Genomic DNA, 18,968 nt, shown 5'->3' with positions numbered 1-18,968 from the left:
CTTTCCTCCTCTGGACTGGGCGGTGCAGTGGGTCAGATGCTGTCCTTTCCCCCTCTGGGACTGGGTGTTGCACTGGCTCAGACACTGTCCTTTCCCCCTCTGGGACTGGGTGGTGAAGTTGGTCAGACACTGTACTTTCCTCCTCTGGGACTGGGTGGTGCAGTGGTACAGACACTGTCCTTTCCCCCTCTGGGACTGGGTGGTGCAGTTGGTCAGACACTGTCGTTTCCCACTCTGGGACTGGGTGGTGCAGTGGGTCAGACACTGTCCTTTCCCCGTCTGGGACTGGGTGGTGCGGTGGGTCAGACACTGTCCTTTCCCCCTCTGGGACATGGGCGGTGCAGTGGGTCAGACACTGTCCGTTCCCCCTCTGGGAATGGGTGGAGCAGTGGGTCAGACACTGTACTTTCCCCCTCTGGGACTGGGTGGAGCAGTGGGTCAGACACTGTACTTTCCCCCTCTGGGACTGGGTGGTGCAGTGGGTCAGACACTGTCCTTTCGCCCTGTGGGACTGGACGGTGCAGTGGGTCAGACACTGTCCTTTCCACCTCCGGACTGGGCGGTGCAGTGGGTCAGACGCTGTCCTTTCCCCCTCTGGGACTGGGCATTGCACTGGCTCAGACACTGTCCTTTCCCCCTCTGGGACTGGTTCGTGCAATGTGTCAGACACCGTCCTCTCCCCCTCTGGGACTGGGTGGTGAAGTGGGTCAAACACTGTCCCTTCTTCCGCTGGGACTGGGTGGTGCAGTGGGTCATTCACTGTCCTTTCCCCCTCTGGAACTGGGCGGTGCGGTGGGTCAGACTCTGTCCTTTCCCCCTCTGGGACTGGGTGGTGCAGTGGGTCAGACACTGTCCTTTCCCCCTCTGGGACTGGGTGGTGCAGTGGGTCAGACACTGTCCTTTCCGCTCTGGGACTGGGCGGTTCAGTGGATTACACACTGTCCTTTCCCCCTCTGGGACTGGGTGGTGCAGTGGGTGAGACACTGTCCTTTCCCCCTCTGTGACTGGGTGGTGCAGTGGGTCAGACACTGTCCTTTCCCCCTCTGGGACAGGGCGGTGCGGTGGGTCAGACTCTGTCCTTTCCCCCTCTAGGACTGGGTGGTGCAGTGGGTCAGACACTGTCCTTTCCCCCTCTGGGACAGTGTGGTGCAGTGTGTCAGACACTGTCCTTCCCCCTCTGGGACTGGGTGGTGCGGTGGGTAAGACACTGTCCTTTCCTGCTCTGGGACTGCGCGGTGCAGTGGATTACACACTGTCCTTTCCCCCTCTGGGACTGGGTGGTGCAGTGGGTGAGACACTGTCCTTTCCACCTCTGGGACTGGGTGGTGCAGTGGGTCAGACACTGTCCTTTCCCCCTCTGGGACTGGGTGGTGCGGTGGGTCAGACTCTGTCCTTTCCCCCTCTAGGACTGGGTGGTGCAGTGGGTCAGACACTGTCCTTTACCGCTCTGGGACTGGGCGGTGCAGTGGATTACACACTGTCCTTTCCCCCTCTGGGACTGGGTGGTGCAGTGGGTCAGACACTGTCCTTTCCCCCTCTGGGACTGGGCGGTGCAGTGGGTCAGACACTGCCCTTTCTCCCTCTGGGACTGGGCAGTGCTGTGCGTCAGACACTGTCCTTTCCCCCTCTGGGGCTGAGTGGTGCGGTGGGTCAGACACTGTCCTTTCCCCCTCTGGGAATCAGTGGAGCAGTGGGTCAGACACTGCCCTTTCACCCTCTGGGACTGGGTGGTGCAATGGGTCAGACACTGTCCTTTCCCCCTCTGGGACTGGGTGGAGCAGTGGGTCACACACTGTCCTTTCCCCCTCTGGGACTGGGTGGAGCAGTGGGTCAGACACTGTGCTTTCCCGCTCTGGGACTTGTTGGTGCAGTGGGTCAGACACTGTCCTTTCCCCCTCTGGGACTGTGTGGTGCAGTGGGTGAGACACTGTCCTTTCCCCCTCTGGGACTGGGCATTGCACTGGCTGAGACACTGTCCTTTCCCCCTCTGGGACTGGGTGGAGCAGTGGGTCAGACACTGTACTTTCCCCCTCTGGGACTGGGTGGTGCAGTGGGTCAGACACTGTCCTTTCCCCCTCTGGGACTGGGCGGTGCAGTGGATCAGACACTGTCATTTCCCCCTCTGGGACTGGGTGGTGCAGTTGGACAGACACTGTCATTTCCCCTTAGGGACCGGGTGGTGCAGTGGGTCAGACTCTGTCCTTTCCCCCTGTGGGACTGGACGGTGCAGTGGGTCAGACACTGTCCTTTCCACCTCTGGACTGGGCGGAGCAGTGGGTCAGACGCTGTCCTTTCCCCCTCTGGGACTGGGCGTTGCACTGGCTCAGACACTGTCCTTTCCCCCTCTGGGACTGGTTCGTGCAATGTGTCAGACACCGTCCTCTCCCCCTCTGGGACTGGGTGGTGAAGTGGGTGAGACACTGTCCTTTCCCCCTCTGGGACTAGGTGGTGTGGTGGGTCAGACACTGTCCTTTCTTCCTCTGGGACTGGGTGGTGCAGTGGGTCATTCACTGTCCTTTCCCCCTCTGGGACTGGGCGGTGCGGTGGGTCAGACTCTGTCCTTTCCCCCTCTGGGACTGGGTGGTGCAGTGGGTCAGACACTGTCCTTTCCCCCTCTGGGACTGGGTGGTGCAGTAGGTCAGACACTGTCCTTTCCCGCTCTGGGACTGGGCGGTTCAGTGGATTACACACTGTCCTTTCCCCCTCTGGGACTGGGCATTGCACTGGCTGAGACACTGTCCTTTCCCCCTCTGGGACTGGGTGGAGCAGTGGGTCAGACACTGTACCTTCCCCCTCTGGGACTGGGTGGTGCAGTGGGTCAGACACTGTCCTTTCCCCCTCTGGGACTGGGCGGTGCAGTGGATCAGACACTCTCATTTCCCCCTCTTGGACTGGGTGGTGCAGTGGGACAGACACTGTCCTTTCCCCCTAGGGACCGGGTGGTGCAGTGGGTCAGACTCTGTCCTTTCCCCGTGTGGGACTGGACGGTGCAGTGGGTCAGACACTGTCCTTTCCTCCTCTGGACTGGGCGGTGCAGTGGGTCAGATGCTGTCCTTTCCCCCTCTGGGACTGGGTGTTGCACTGGCTCAGACACTGCCCTTTCCCCCTCTGGGACTGGGTGGTGCAGTGTGTCAGACACTGTCCTTTCCCACTCTGGGACTGGGTGGTGCAGTGGGTCAGACACTGTCCTTTCCCCCTCTGGGACTGGGTGGTGCAGTGCGTCAGAGACTGTCCTTTCCCCGTCTGGGACTGGGTGGAGCAGTGGGTCAGACACTGTACTTTCCCCCTCTGGGACTGGGTGGAGCAGTGGGTCAGACACTGTACTTTCCCCCTCTGGGACTGGGTGGTGCAGTGGGTCAGACACTGTCCTTTCCCCCTCTGGGACTGGGTGGTGCAGTGGGTCAGACACTGTCCTTTCCCCCTCTGGGACTGGGCGGTGCAGTGGATCAGACACTCTCATTTCCCCCTCTTGGACTGGGTGGTGCAGTGGGACAGACACTGTCCTTTCCCCCTAGGGACCGGGTGGTGCAGTGGGTCAGACTCTGTCCTTTCCCCCTGTGGGACTGGACGGTGCAGCGGGTCAGACACTGTCCTTTCCTCCTCTGGACTGGGCGGTGCAGTGGGTCAGACGCTGTCCTTTCCCCCTCTGGGACTGGGTGTTGCACTGGCTCAGACACTGTCCTTTCCCCCTCTAGGACTGGGTGGTGAAGTTGGTCAGACACTGTCCTTTCCCCCTCTGGGAATGGGTGGTGCGGTGGGTCAGACACTGTACTTTCCTCCTCTGGGACTGGGTGGTGCAGTGGTACAGACACTGTCCTTTCCCCCTCTGGGACTGGGTGGTGCAGTGGTACAGACACTGTCGTTTCCCACTCTGGGACTGGGTGGTGCAGTGGGTCAGACACTGTCCTTTCCCCGTCTGGGACTGGGTGGTGCGGTGGGTCAGACACTGTCCCTTCCCCCTCTGGGACTGGGTGGTGCAGTGGGTCAGACACTGTCCTTTCCCCCTCTGGGACTGGGCGGTGCAGTGGGTCAGACACTGTCCTTTCCCCCTCTTTGACTGGGTGGTGCAGTGCGTCAGACACTGTCCTTTCCCCCTCTGGGACTGGGTGGTGCAGTGGGTCAGACACTGTCTTTTCCCCCTCTGGGACTGGGTGGTGCAGTGTGTCAGACACTGTCCTTTCCCCCTCTGGGACTGGGTGGAGCAGTGGGTCAGACACTGTCCTTTCCCCCTCTGGGACTGGGTGGTGCATTTGGTCAGACACTGTCCATTCCCCCTCTGGGACTGGCTGGTGCTGTGGGTCAGACACTGTCTTTTCCCCCTCTGGGACTGGGTGGTGCGGTGTGTCATTCACTGTCCTTTCCCCCTCTGGGACTGGGTGGTGCAGTTGGTCAGACACTGTCCATTCCCCTTCTGGACTGGGTGGTGCAGTGGGTCAGACACTGTCTTTTCCCCCTCTGGGACTGGGTGGTGCAGTGTGTCAGATACTGTCCTTTCCCCCTCTGGGACTGGTGGTGCAGTTGGTCAGACACTGTCCTTTCCCCCTCTGGGATTGGGCGGTGCAGTGGGTCAGACAATGTCCTTTCTCCCTCTGGGACTGGGTGGTGCAGTGGGCCAGACACTGTCCTTTCCCCCTCTGGGACTGAGTGGAGCAGTGGGTCATTCACTGTCCTTTCCCCCTCTGGGACTGGTTGGTGCTGTTGGTCAGACCCTGTCGTTTCCCACTCTGGGACTGGGTGGTGCAGTGGGTCAGACACTGTCCTTTCCCCCTCTGGGACTGGGCGGTGCGGTGGGTCAGACACTGTCCTTTCCCTCTCTGGGACTGGGTGGTGCAGTTGCTCAGACACTGTCCTTTCCCCCTCTGGGACTGGGTGGTGCGGTGGGTCAGACACTGTCCATTCCCCCTCTGGGACTGGGCATTGCAGTGGCCCAGACACTGTCCTTTCCCCCTCTGGGACTGCGCGGTGCGTGGGTCAGATACTGTACTTTCCCCCTCTGGGACTGGGTGGTGCAGTGGGTCAGACACTGTCCTCTCCCCCTCTGGGACTGGGAGGTGGAGTGGATCAGCCACTGTCATTTCCCCCTCTGGGACTGGGTGGTGCAGTGGGACAGAAACTGTCATTTCCCCCTAGGGACCGGGTGGTGCAGTGGGTCAGACTCTGTCCTTTCCACCTCTGGACTGGGCGGTGCAGTGGGTCAGACACTGTCCTTTCCCCCTCTTTGACTGGGTGGTGCAGTGCGTCAGACACTGTCCTTTCCCCCTCTGGGACTGGGTGGTGCAGTGGGTCAGACACTGTCTTTTCCCCCTCTGGGACTGGGTGGTGCAGTGTGTCAGACACTGTCCTTTCCCCCTCTGGGACTGGGTGGAGCAGTGGGTCAGACACTGTCCTTTCCCCCTCTGGGACTGGGTGGTGCATTTGGTCAGACACTGTCCATTCCCCCTCTGGGACTGGCTGGTGCTGTGGGTCAGACACTGTCTTTTCCCCCTCTGGGACTGGGTGGTGCGGTGTGTCATTCACTGTCCTTTCCCCCTCTGGGACTGGGTGGTGCAGTTGGTCAGACACTGTCCATTCCCCCTCTGGGACTGGGTGGTGCAGTGGGTCAGACACTGTCTTTTCCCCCTCTGGGACTGGGTGGTGCAGTGTGTCAGATAGTGTCCTTTCCCCCTCTGGGACTGGGTGGTGCAGTTGGTCAGACACTGTCCTTTCCCCCTCTGGGATTGGGCGGTGCAGTGGGTCAGACAATGTCCTTTCTCCCTCTGGGACTGGGTGGTGCAGTGGGCCAGACACTGCCCTTTCCCCCTCTGGGACTGAGTGGAGCAGTGGGTCATTCACTGTCCTTTCCCCCTCTGGGACTGGTTGGTGCTGTTGGTCAGACCCTGTCGTTTCCCACTCTGGGACTGGGTGGTGCAGTGGGTCAGACACTGTCCTTTCCCCCTCTGGGACTGGGCGGTGCGGTGGGTCAGACACTGTCCTTTCCCTCTCTGGGACTGGGTGGTGCAGTTGCTCAGACACTGTCCTTTCCCCCTCTGGGACTGGGTGGTGCGGTGGGTCAGACACTGTCCATTCCCCCTCTGGGACTGGGCATTGCAGTGGCCCAGACACTGTCCTTTCCCCCTCTGGGACTGCGCGGTGCGTGGGTCAGATACTGTACTTTCCCCCTCTGGGACTGGGTGGTGCAGTGGGTCAGACACTGTCCTCTCCCCCTCTGGGACTGGGAGGTGGAGTGGATCAGCCACTGTCATTTCCCCCTCTGGGACTGGGTGGTGCAGTGGGACAGAAACTGTCATTTCCCCCTAGGGACCGGGTGGTGCAGTGGGTCAGACTCTGTCCTTTCCACCTCTGGACTGGGCGGTGCAGTGGGTCAGACGCTGTCCTTTCCCCCTCTGGGACTGGGCGTTGCACTGGCTCAGACACTGTCCTTTCCCCCTCTGGGACTGGTTCGTGCAATGTGTCAGACACCGTCCTCTTCCACTCTGGGGCTGGGTGGTGAAGTTGGTCAGACACTGTCCTTTCCCCCTCTGGGACGAGGTGGTGTGGTGGGTCAGACACTGTCCTTTCTTCCTCTGGGACTGGGTGGTGCAGTGGGTCATTCACTGTCCTTACCCACTCTGGGACTGGGCGGTGCGGTGGGTCAGACTCTGTCCTTTCCCCCTCTGGGACTGGTTGGTGCAGTGGGTCAGACACTGTCCTTTCCCCCTCTGGGACTGGGTGGTGCAGTGAGTCAGACACTGTCCTTTCCCGCTCTGAGACTGGGCGGTGCAGTGGATTACACACTGTCCTTTCCCCCTCTGGGACTGGGTGGTGCAGTGGGTGAGACACTGTCATTTCCCCCTCTGGGAATGGGCGGTGCGGGGGGTCAGACTCTGTCCTTTCCCCCTCTAGGACTGGTTGGTGCAGTGGGTCAGACACTGTCCTTTCCCCCTCTGGGACAGTGTGGTGCAGTGTGTCAGACACTGTCCTTTCCCCCTCTGGGATTGGGTGGTGCGGTGGGTAAGACACTGTCCTTTCCCGCTCTGGGACTGGGCGGTGCAGTGGATTACACACTGTCCTTTCCCCCTCTGGGACTGGGTGGTGCAGTGGGTGAGACACTGTCCTTTCCACCTCTGGGACTGGGTGGTGCGGTGGGTCTGACACTGTCCTTGCCCCCTCTGTGACTGGGTGGTGCAGTGGGTCAGACACTGTCCTTTCCCCCTCTGGGATTGGGCAGTGCGGCGGGTCAGACACTGTCCATTCCCCCTCTGGGACTGGGCATTGCAGTGGCTCAGACACTGTCCTTTCCCCCTCTGGGACTGTGCGGTGCGTGGGTCAGATACTGTACTTTCCCCCTCTGGGACTGGGTGGTGCAGTGGGTCAGACACTGTCCTCTCCCCCTCTGGGACTGGGAGGTGGAGTGGATCAGGCACTGTCATTTCCCCCTCTGGGACTGGGTGGTGCAGTGGGACAGAAACTGTCATTTCCCCCTAGGGACCGGGTGGTGCAGTGGGTCAGACTCTGTCCTTTCGCCCTGTGGGACTGGACGGTGCAGTGGGTCAGACACTGTCCTTTCCACCTCTGGACTGGGCAGTGCAGTGGGTCAGACGCTGTTTTTCCCCCTCTGGGACTGGGCGTTGCACTGGCTCAGACACTGTCCTTTCCCCCTCTGGGACTGGTTCGTGCAATGTGTCAGACACCGTCCTCTCCCCCTCTGGGACTGGGTGGTGAAGTGGGTGAGACACTGTCCTTTCCCCCTCTGGGACTAGGTGGTGTGGTGGGTCAGACACTGTCCTTTCTTCCTCTGGGACTGGCTGGTGCAGTGGGTCATTCACTGTCCTTTCCCCCTCTGGGACTGGGCGGTGCGGTGGGTCAGACTCTGTCCTTTCCCCCTCTGGGACTGGGTGGTGCAGTGGGTCAGACACTGTCCTTTCCCCCTCTGGGACTGGGTGGTGCAGTGGGTCAGACACTGTCCTTTCCCGCTCTGGGACTGGGCAGTTCAGTGGATTACACACTGTCCTTTCCCCCTCTGGGACTGGGTGGTGCAGTGGGTGAGACACTGCCATTTCCCCCTCTGGGAATGGGCGGTGCGGGGGGTCAGACTCTGTCCTTTCCCCCTCTAGGACTGGTTGGTGCAGTTGGTCAGACACTGTCCTTTCCCCCTCTGGGACAGTGTGGTGCAGTGTGTCAGACACTGTCCTTTCCCCCTCTGGGATTGGGTGGTGCGGTGGGTAAGACACTGTCCTTTCCCGCTCTGGGACTGGGCGGTGCAGTGGATTACACACTGTCCTTTCCCCCTCTGGGACTGGGTGGTGCAGTGGGTGAGACACTGTCCTTTCCCCCTCTGGGACAGTGTGGTGCAGTGTGTCAGACACTGTCCTTTCCCCCTCTGGGATTGGGTGGTGCGGTGGGTAAGACACTGTCCTTTCCCGCTCTGGGACTGGGCGGTGCAGTGGATTACACACTGTCCTTTCCCCCTCTGGGACTGGGTGGTGCAGTGGGTGAGACACTGTCCTTTCCACCTCTGGGACTGGGTGGTGCATTGGGTCAGACACTGTCCTTTCCCCCTCTGGGACTGGGTGGTGCAGTGGGTCCGACACTGTCCTTTACCGCTCTGGGACTGGGCGGTGCAGTGGATTACACACTGTCCTTTCCCCCTCTGGGACTGGGTGGTGCAGTGGGTCAGACACTGTCCTTTCCCCCTCTGGGACTGGGCGGTGCAGTGGGTCAGACACTGCCCTTTCTCCCTCTGGGACTGGGCGGTGCTGTGGGTCAGACACTGTCCTTTCCCCCTCTGGGACTGAGTGGTGCGGTGGGTCAGACACTGTCCTTTCCCCCTCTGGGAATCAGTGGAGCAGTGGGTCAGACACTGTCCTTTCACCCTCTGGGACTGGGTGGTGCAATGGGTCAGACACTGTCCTTTCCCCCTCTGGGACTGGGTGGAGCAGTGGGTCAGACACTGTCCTTTCCCCCTCTGGGACTGGGTGGAGCAGTGGGTCAGACACTGTCCTTTCCCGCTCTGGGACTTGTTGGTGCAGTGTGTCAGACACTGTCCTTTCCCCCTCTGGGAATGTGTGGTGCAGTGGGTGAGACACTGTCCTTTCCCCCTCTGGGACTGGGTGGAGCAGTGGGTCAGACACTGTACATTCCCCCTCTGGGACTGGATGGTGCAGTGGGTCAGACACTGTCCTTTCCCCCTCTGGGACTGGGCGGTGCAGTGGACCAGACACTCTCATTTCCCCCTCTTGGACTGGGTGGTGCAGTGGGACAGACACTGTCCTTTCCCCCTAGGGACCGGGTGGTGCAGTGGGTCAGACTCTGTCCTTTCCCCCTGTGGGACTGGACGGTGCAGTGGGTCAGACACTGTCCTTTCCTCCTCTGGACTGGGCGGTGCAGTGGGTCAGATGCTGTCCTTTCCCCCTCTGGGACTGGGTGTTGCACTGGCTCAGACACTGTCCTTTCCCCCTCTGGGACTGGGTGGTGCAGTGTGTCAGACACTGTCCTTTCCCCCTCTGGGACTGGGTGGTGAAGTTGGTCAGACACTGTCCATTCCCCCTCTGGGAATGGGTGGTGCGGTGGGTCAGACACTGTACTTTCCTCCTCTGGGACTGGGTGGTGCAGTGGTACAGACACTGTCCTTTCCCCCTCTGGGACTGGGTGGTGCAGTTGGTCAGACACTGTCGTTTCCCACTCTGGGACTGGGTGGTGCAGTGGGTCAGACACTGTCCTTTCCCCGTCTGGGACTGGGTGGTGCGGTGGGTCAGACACTGTCCTTTCCCCCTCTGGGACATGGGTGGTGCAGTGGGTCAGACACTGTCCTTTCCCCCTCTGGGACTGGATGGAGCAGTGGGTCAGACACTGTACTTTTCCCCTCTGGGACTGGGTGGAGCAGTGGGTCAGACATTGTAATTTCCCCCTCTGGGACTGGGTGGTGCAGTGGGTCAGACACTGACCTTTCCCCCTCTGGGACTTGTTGGTGCAGTGGGTGAGACACTGTCCTTTCGCCCTCTGGGACTGGGCATTGCACTGGCTGAGACACTGTCCTTTCCCCCTCTGGGACTGGGTGGAGCAGTGGGTCAGACACTGTACATTCCCCCTCTGGGACTGGGTGGTGCAGTGGGTCAGATACTGTCCTTTCCCCCTCTGGGACTGGGCGGTGCAGTGGATCAGACACTCTCATTTCCCCCTCTTGGACTGGGTGGTGCAGTGGGACAGACACTGTCCTTTCCCCCTAGGGACCGGGTGGTGCAGTGGGTCAGAATCTGTCCTTTCTCCCTGTGGGACTGGACTGTGCAGTGGGTCAGACACTGTCCTTTCCTCCTCTGGACTGGGCGGTGCAGTGGGTCAGATGCTGTCCTTTCCCCCTCTGGGACTGGGTGTTGCACTGGCTCAGACACTGCCCTTTCCCCCTCTGGGACTGGGTGGTGCAGTGTGTCAGACACTGTCCTTTCCCCCTCTGGGAATGGGTGGTGCGGTGGGTCAGACACTGTACTTTCCTCCTCTGGGACTGGGTGGTGCAGTGGTACAGATACTGTCCTTTCCCCCTCTGGGACTGGGTGGTGCAGTTGGTCAGACACTGTCGTTTCCCACTCTGGGACTGGTTGGTGCAGTGGGTCAGACACTGTCCTTTCCCCGTCTGGGACTGGGTGGTGCGGTGGGTCAGACACTGTCCTTTCCCCCTCTGGGACTGGGTGGAGCAGTGGGTCAGACACTGTACTTTCCCCCTCTGGGACTGGGTGGAGCAGTGGGTCAGACACTGTACTTTCCCCCTCTGGGACTGGGTGGTGCAGTGGGTCAGACACTGTCCTTTCCCCCTCTGGGACTGGGTGGTGCAGTGGGTCAGACACTGTCCTTTCCCCCTCTGGGACTGGGCGGTGCAGTGGATCAGACACTCTCATTTCCCCCTCTTGGACTGGGTGGTGCAGTGGGACAGACACTGTCCTTTCCCCCTAGGGACGGGGTGGTGCAGTGGGTCAGACTCTGTCCTTTCCCCCTGTGGGACTGGACGGTGCAGTGGGTCAGACACTGTCCTTTCCTCCTCTGGACTGGGCGGTGCAGTGGGTCAGACGCTGTCCTTTCCCCCTCTGGGACTGGGTGTTGCACTGGCTCAGACACTGTCCTTTCCCCCTCTGGGACTGGGTGGTGAAGTTGGTCAGACTCTGTCCTTTCCCCCTCTGGGAATGGGTGGAGCGGTGGGTCAGACACTGTACTTTCCTCCTCTGGGACTGGGTGGTGCAGTGGTACAGACACTGTCCTTTCCCCCTCTGGGACTGGGTGGTGCAGTGGGTCAGACACTGTCCTTTCCCCCTCTGGGACTGGGCGGTGCGGTGGGTCAGACACTGTCCTTTCCCTCTCTGGGACTGGGTGGTGCAGTTGCTCAGACACTGTCCTTTCCCCCTCTGGGACTGGGTGGTGCGGTGGGTCAGACACTGTCCATTCCCCCTCTGGGACTGGGCATTGCAGTGGCCCAGACACTGTCCTTTCCCCCTCTGGGACTGCGCGGTGCGTGGGTCAGATACTGTACTTTCCCCCTCTGGGACTGGGTGGTGCAGTGGGTCAGACACTGTCCTCTCCCCCTCTGGGACTGGGAGGTGGAGTGGATCAGCCACTGTCATTTCCCCCTCTGGGACTGGGTGGTGCAGTGGGACAGAAACTGTCATTTCCCCCTAGGGACCGGGTGGTGCAGTGGGTCAGACTCTGTCCTTTCCACCTCTGGACTGGGCGGTGCAGTGGGTCAGACGCTGTCCTTTCCCCCTCTGGGACTGGGCGTTGCACTGGCTCAGACACTGTCCTTTCCCCCTCTGGGACTGGTTCGTGCAATGTGTCAGACACCGTCCTCTTCCACTCTGGGGCTGGGTGGTGAAGTTGGTCAGACACTGTCCTTTCCCCCTCTGGGACGAGGTGGTGTGGTGGGTCAGACACTGTCCTTTCTTCCTCTGGGACTGGGTGGTGCAGTGGGTCATTCACTGTCCTTACCCACTCTGGGACTGGGCGGTGCGGTGGGTCAGACTCTGTCCTTTCCCCCTCTGGGACTGGGTGGTGCAGTGGGTCAGACACTGTCCTTTCCCCCTCTGGGACTGGGCGGTGCAGTGGATTACACACTGTCCTTTCCCCCTCTGGGACTGGGTGGTGCAGTGGGTGAGACACTGTCCTTTCCACCTCTGGGACTGGGTGGTGCAGTGAGTCAGACACTGTCCTTTCCCGCTCTGAGACTGGGCGGTGCAGTGGATTACACACTGTCCTTTCCCCCTCTGGGACTGGGTGGTGCAGTGGGTGAGACACTGTCCTTTCCACCTCTGGGACTGGGTGGTGCGGTGGGTCTGACACTGTCCTTGCCCCCTCTGTGACTGGGTGGTGCAGTGGGTCAGACACTGTCCTTTCCCCCTCTGGGATTGGGCAGTGCGGCGGGTCAGACACTGTCCATTCCCCCTCTGGGACTGGGCATTGCAGTGGCTCAGACACTGTCCTTTCCCCCTCTGGGACTGTGCGGTGCGTGGGTCAGATACTGTACTTTCCCCCTCTGGGACTGGGTGGTGCAGTGGGTCAGACACTGTCCTCTCCCCCTCTGGGACTGGGAGGTGGAGTGGATCAGGCACTGTCATTTCCCCCTCTGGGACTGGGTGGTGCAGTGGGACAGAAACTGTCATTTCCCCCTAGGGACCGGGTGGTGCAGTGGGTCAGACTCTGTCCTTTCGCCCTGTGGGACTGGACGGTGCAGTGGGTCAGACACTGTCCTTTCCACCTCTGGACTGGGCAGTGCAGTGGGTCAGACGCTGTTTTTCCCCCTCTGGGACTGGGCGTTGCACTGGCTCAGACACTGTCCTTTCCCCCTCTGGGACTGGTTCGTGCAATGTGTCAGACACCGTCCTCTCCCCCTCTGGGACTGGGTGGTGAAGTGGGTGAGACACTGTCCTTTCCCCCTCTGGGACTAGGTGGTGTGGTGGGTCAGACACTGTCCTTTCTTCCTCTGGGACTGGGTGGTGCAGTGGGTCATTCACTGTCCTTTCCCCCTCTGGGACTGGGCGGTGCGGTGGGTCAGACTCTGTCCTTTCCCCCTCTGGGACTGGGTGGTGCAGTGGGTCAGACACTGTCCTTTCCCCCTCTGGGACTGGGTGGTGCAGTGGGTCAGACACTGTCCTTTCCCGCTCTGGGACTGGGCAGTTCAGTGGATTACACACTGTCCTTTCCCCCTCTGGGACTGGGTGGTGCAGTGGGTGAGACACTGTCATTTCCCCCTCTGGGAATGGGCGGTGCGGGGGGTCAGACTCTGTCCTTTCCCCCTCTAGGACTGGTTGGTGCAGTGGGTCAGACACTGTCCTTTCCCCCTCTGGGACAGTGTGGTGCAGTGTGTCAGACACTGTCCTTTCCCCCTCTGGGATTGGGTGGTGCGGTGGGTAAGACACTGTCCTTTCCCGCTCTGGGACTGGGCGGTGCAGTGGATTACACACTGTCCTTTCCCCCTCTGGGACTGGGTGGTGCAGTGGGTGAGACACTGTCCTTTCCACCTCTGGGACTGGGTGGTGCGGTGGGTCTGACACTGTCCTTGCCCCCTCTGTGACTGGGTGGTGCAGTGGGTCAGACACTGTCCTTTCCCCCTCTGGGATTGGGCAGTGCGGCGGGTCAGACACTGTCCATTCCCCCTCTGGGACTGGGCATTGCAGTGGCTCAGACACTGTCCTTTCCCCCTCTGGGACTGTGCGGTGCGTGGGTCAGATACTGTACTTTCCACCTCTGGGACTGGGTGGTGCAGTGGGTCAGACACTGTCCTCTCCCCCTCTGGGACTGGGAGGTGGAGTGGATCAGGCACTGTCATTTCCCCCTCTGGGACTGGGTGGTGCAGTGGGACAGAAACTGTCATTTCCCCCTAGGGACCGGGTGGTGCAGTGGGTCAGACTCTGTCCTTTCGCCCTGTGGGACTGGACGGTGCAGTGGGTCAGACACTGTCCTTTCCACCTCTGGACTGGGCAGTGCAGTGGGTCAGACGCTGTTTTTCCCCCTCTGGGACTGGGCGTTGCACTGGCTCAGACACTGTCCTTTCCCCCTCTGGGACTGGTTCGTGCAATGTGTCAGACACCGTCCTCTCCCCCTCTGGGACTGGGTGGTGAAGTGGGTGAGACACTGTCCTTTCCCCCTCTGGGACTAGGTGGTGTGGTGGGTCAGACACTGTCCTTTCTTCCTCTGGGACTGGGTGGTGCAGTGGGTCATTCACTGTCCTTTCCCCCTCTGGGACTGGGCGGTGCGGTGGGTCAGACTCTGTCCTTTCCCCCTCTGGGACTGGGTGGTGCAGTGGGTCAGACACTGTCCTTTCCCCCTCTGGGACTGGGTGGTGCAGTGGGTCAGACACTGTCCTTTCCCGCTCTGGGACTGGGCAGTTCAGTGGATTACACACTGTCCTTTCCCCCTCTGGGACTGGGTGGTGCAGTGGGTGAGACACTGTCATTTCCCCCTCTGGGAATGGGCGGTGCGGGGGGTCAGACTCTGTCCTTTCCCCCTCTAGGACTGGTTGGTGCAGTGGGTCAGACACTGTCCTTTCCCCCTCTGGGACAGTGTGGTGCAGTGTGTCAGACACTGTCCTTTCCCCCTCTGGGATTGGGTGGTGCGGTGGGTAAGACACTGTCCTTTCCCGCTCTGGGACTGGGCGGTGCAGTGGATTACACACTGTCCTTTCCCCCTCTGGGACTGGGTGGTGCAGTGGGTGAGACACTGTCCTTTCCCCCTCTGGGACAGTGTGGTGCAGTGTGTCAGACACTGTCCTTTCCCCCTCTGGGATTGGGTGGTGCGGTGGGTAAGACACTGTCCTTTTCCGCTCTGGGACTGGGCGGTGCAGTGGATTACACACTGTCCTTTCCCCCTCTGGGACTGGGTGGTGCAGTGGGTGAGACACTGTCCTTTCCACCTCTGGGACTGGGTGGTGCATTGGGTCAGACACTGTCCTTTCCCCCTCTGGGACTGGGTGGTGCAGTGGGTCCGACACTGTCCTTTACCGCTCTGGGACTGGGCGGTGCAGTGGATTACACACTGTCCTTTCCCCCTCTGGGACTGGGTGGTGCAGTGGGTCAGACACTGTCCTTTCCCCCTCTGGGACTGGGCGGTGCAGTGGGTCAGACACTGCCCTTTCTCCCTCTGGGACTGGGCGGTGCTGTGGGTCAGACACTGTCCTTTCCCCCTCTGGGACTGAGTGGTGCGGTGGGTCAGACACTGTCCTTTCCCCCTCTGGGAATCAGTGGAGCAGTGGGTCAGACACTGTCCTTTCACCCTCTGGGACTGGGTGGTGCAATGGGTCAGACACTGTCCTTTCCCCCTCTGGGACTGGGTGGAGCAGTGGGTCAGACACTGTCCTTTCCCCCTCTGGGACTGGGTGGAGCAGTGGGTCAGACACTGTCCTTTCCCGCTCTGGGACTTGTTGGTGCAGTGGGTCAGACACTGTCCTTTCCCCCTCTGGGAATGTGTGGTGCAGTGGGTGAGACACTGTCCTTTCCCCCTCTGGGACTGGGTGGAGCAGTGGGTCAGACACTGTACATTCCCCCTCTGGGACTGGGTGGTGCAGTGGGTCAGACACTGTCCTTTCCCCCTCTGGGACTGGGCGGTGCAGTGGACCAGACACTCTCATTTCCCCCTCTTGGACTGGGTGGTGCAGTGGGACAGACACTGTCCTTTCCCCCTAGGGACCGGGTGGTGCAGTGGGTCAGACTCTGTCCTTTCCCCCTGTGGGACTGGACGGTGCAGTGGGTCAGACACTGTCCTTTCCTCCTCTGGACTGGGCGGTGCAGTGGGTCAGATGCTGTCCTTTCCCCCTCTGGGACTGGGTGTTGCACTGGCTCAGACACTGTCCTTTCCCCCTCTGGGACTGGGTGGTGCAGTGTGTCAGACACTGTCCTTTCCCCCTCTGGGACTGGGTGGTGAAGTTGGTCAGACACTGTCCTTTCCCCCTCTGGGAATGGGTGGTGCGGTGGGTCAGACACTGTACTTTCCTCCTCTGGGACTGGGTGGTGCAGTGGTACAGACACTGTCCTTTCCCCCTCTGGGACTGGGTGGTGCTGTTGGTCAGACACTGTCGTTTCCCACTCTGGGACTGGGTGGTGCAGTGGGTCAGACACTGTCCTTTCCCCGTCTGGGACTGGGTGGTGCGGTGGGTCAGACACTGTCCTTTCCCCCTCTGGGACATGGGTGGTGCAGAGGGTCAGACACTGTCCTTTCCCCCTCTGGGACTGGATGGAGCAGTGGGTCAGACACTGTACTTTTCCCCTCTGGGACTGGGTGGAGCAGTGGGTCAGACATTGTAATTTCCCCCTCTGGGACTGGGTGGTGCAGTGGGTCAGACACTGACCTTTCCCCCTCTGGGACTTGTTGGTGCAGTGGGTGAGACACTGTCCTTTCGCCCTCTGGGACTGGGCATTGCACTGGCTGAGACACTGTCCTTTCCCCCTCTGGGACTGGGTGGAGCAGTGGGTCAGACACTGTACATTCCCCCTCTGGGACTGGGTGGTGCAGTGGGTCAGATACTGTCCTTTCCCCCTCTGGGACTGGGCGGTGCAGTGGATCAGACACTCTCATTTCCCCCTCTTGGACTGGGTGGTGCAGTGGGACAGACACTGTCCTTTCCCCCTAGGGACCGGGTGGTGCAGTGGGTCAGAATCTGTCCTTTCTCCCTGTGGGACTGGACTGTGCAGTGGGTCAGACACTGTCCTTTCCTCCTCTGGACTGGGCGGTGCAGTGGGTCAGATGCTGTCCTTTCCCCCTCTGGGACTGGGTGTTGCACTGGCTCAGACACTGCCCTTTCCCCCTCTGGGACTGGGTGGTGCAGTGTGTCAGACACTGTCCTTTCCCCCTCTGGGAATGGGTGGTGCGGTGGGTCAGACACTGTACTTTCCTCCTCTGGGACTGGGTGGTGCAGTGGTACAGATACTGTCCTTTCCCCCTCTGGGACTGGGTGGTGCAGTTGGTCAGACACTGTCGTTTCCCACTCTGGGACTGGGTGGTGCAGTGGGTCAGACACTGTCCTTTCCCCGTCTGGGACTGGGTGGTGCGGTGGGTCAGACACTGTCCTTTCCCCCTCTGGGACTGGGTGGAGCAGTGGGTCAGACACTGTACTTTCCCCCTCTGGGACTGGGTGGAGCAGTGGGTCAGACACTGTACTTTCCCCCTCTGGGACTGGGTGGTGCAGTGGGTCAGACACTGTCCTTTCCCCCTCTGGGACTGGGTGGTGCAGTGGGTCAGACACTGTCCTTTCCCCCTCTGGGACTGGGCGGTGCAGTGGATCAGACACTCTCATTTCCCCGCCTTGGACTGGGTGGTGCAGTGGGACAGACACTGTCCTTTCCCCCTAGGGACGGGGTGGTGCAGTGGGTCAGACTCTGTCCTTTCCCCCTGTGGGACTGGACGGTGCAGTGGGTCAGACACTGTCCTTTCCTCCTCTGGACTGGGCGGTGCAGTGGGTCAGACGCTGTCCTTTCCCCCTCTGGGACTGGGTGTTGCACTGGCTCAGACACTGTCCTTTCCCCCTCTGGGACTGGGTGGTGAAGTTGGTCAGACACTGTCCTTTCCCCCTCTGGGAATGGGTGGAGCGGTGGGTCAGACACTGTACTTTCCTCCTCTGGGACTGGGTGGTGCAGTGGTACAGACACTGTCCTTTCCCCCTCTGGGACTGGGTGGTGCAGTGGGTCAGACACTGTCCTTTCCCCGTCTGGGACTGGGTGGTGCGGTGGGTCAGACACTGTCCTTTCCCCCTCTGGGACTGGGCGGTGCGGTGGGTCAGACACTGTCATTTCCCCCTCTTTGACTAGGTGGTGCAGTGGGTCAGACGCTGTCCTTTCCCCCTCTGGGACTGGGTGGTGCAGTGGGTCAGACACTGTCCTTTCCCCCTCTGGGACTGGGTGGTGCAGTGGGTCAGACACTGTCCTTTCCCCCTCTGGGACTGGGTGGAGCAGTGGGTCAGACACTGTCCTTTCCCCCTCTGGGACTGGGTGGTGCATTTGGTCAGACACTGTCCATTCCCCCTCTGGGACTGGCTGGGGCTGTGGGTCAGACACTGTCTTTTCCCCCTCTGGGACTGGGTGGTGCGGTGTGTCATTCACTGTCCTTTCCCCCTCTGGGACTGGGTGGTGCAGTTGGTCAGACACTGTCCATTCCCCCTCTGGGACTGGGTGGTGCAGTGGGTCAGACACTGTCTTTTCCCCCTCTGGGACTGGGTGGTGCAGTGTGTCAGACACTGTCCTTTCCCCCTCTGGGACTGGGTGGTGCAGTTGGTCAGACACTGTCCTTTCCCCCTCTGGGACTGGGCGGTGCAGTGGGTCAGACACTGTCCTTTCCCGCTCTGGGACTGGGCGGTGCAGTGGGTCAGACAATGTCCTTTCTCCCTCTGGGACTGGGTGGTGCAGTGGGCCAGACACTGTCCTTTCCCCCTCTGGGACTGAGTGGAGCAGTGGGTCATTCACTGTCCTTTCCCCCTCTGGGACTGCGCGGTGCGTGGGTCAGATACTGTACTTTCCCCCTCTGGGACTGGGTGGTGCAGTGGGTCAGACACTGTCCTCTCCCCCTCTGGGACTGGGAGGTGGAGTGGATCAGAAACTGTCATTTCCCCCTAGGGACCGGGTGGTGCAGTGGGTCAGATTCTGTCCTTTCCACCTCTGGACTGGGCGGTGCAGTGGGTCAGACGCTGTCCTTTCCCCCTCTGGGACTGGGCGTTGCACTGGCTCAGACACTGTCCTTTCCCCCTCTGGGACTGGTTCGTGCAATGTGTCAGACACCGTCCTCTTCCCCTCTGGGACTGGGTGGTGAAGTTGGTCAGACACTGTCCTTTCCCCCTCTGGGACTAGGTGGTGTGGTGGGTCAGACACTGTCCTTTCTTCCTCTGGGACTGGGTGGTGAAGTGGGTCATTCACTGTCCTTACCCACTCTGGGACTGGGCGGTGCGGTGGGTCAGACTCTGTCCTTTCCCCCTCTGGGACTGGGTGGTGCAGTGGGTCAGACACTGTCCTTTCCCCCTCTGGGACTGGGTG

At 60.7% G+C, this 18,968-nt stretch overlaps 1 protein-coding gene across 3 annotated transcripts in view; it reads right to left on the bottom strand.

Annotated features, from left to right (window-relative positions):
- Positions 1–18,968, bottom strand: part of LOC147096089 (suppressor APC domain-containing protein 2-like) — a 372,823-nt gene that overhangs the window by 38,424 nt on the left and 315,431 nt on the right. The gene's annotated exons all lie outside the window — the stretch shown is intronic.

The sequence above is a fragment of the Somniosus microcephalus genome, unplaced genomic scaffold (assembly GCF_052327205.1).
Source record: "Somniosus microcephalus isolate GS21.2 unplaced genomic scaffold, FLI_Smic_1.0 unresolved_chr1, whole genome shotgun sequence".
Taxonomy (NCBI): domain Eukaryota; kingdom Metazoa; phylum Chordata; class Chondrichthyes; order Squaliformes; family Somniosidae; genus Somniosus; species Somniosus microcephalus.
Note: the sequence above shows the minus strand (reverse complement) of the source record. Positions and strands in the feature narration are given on the sequence as shown.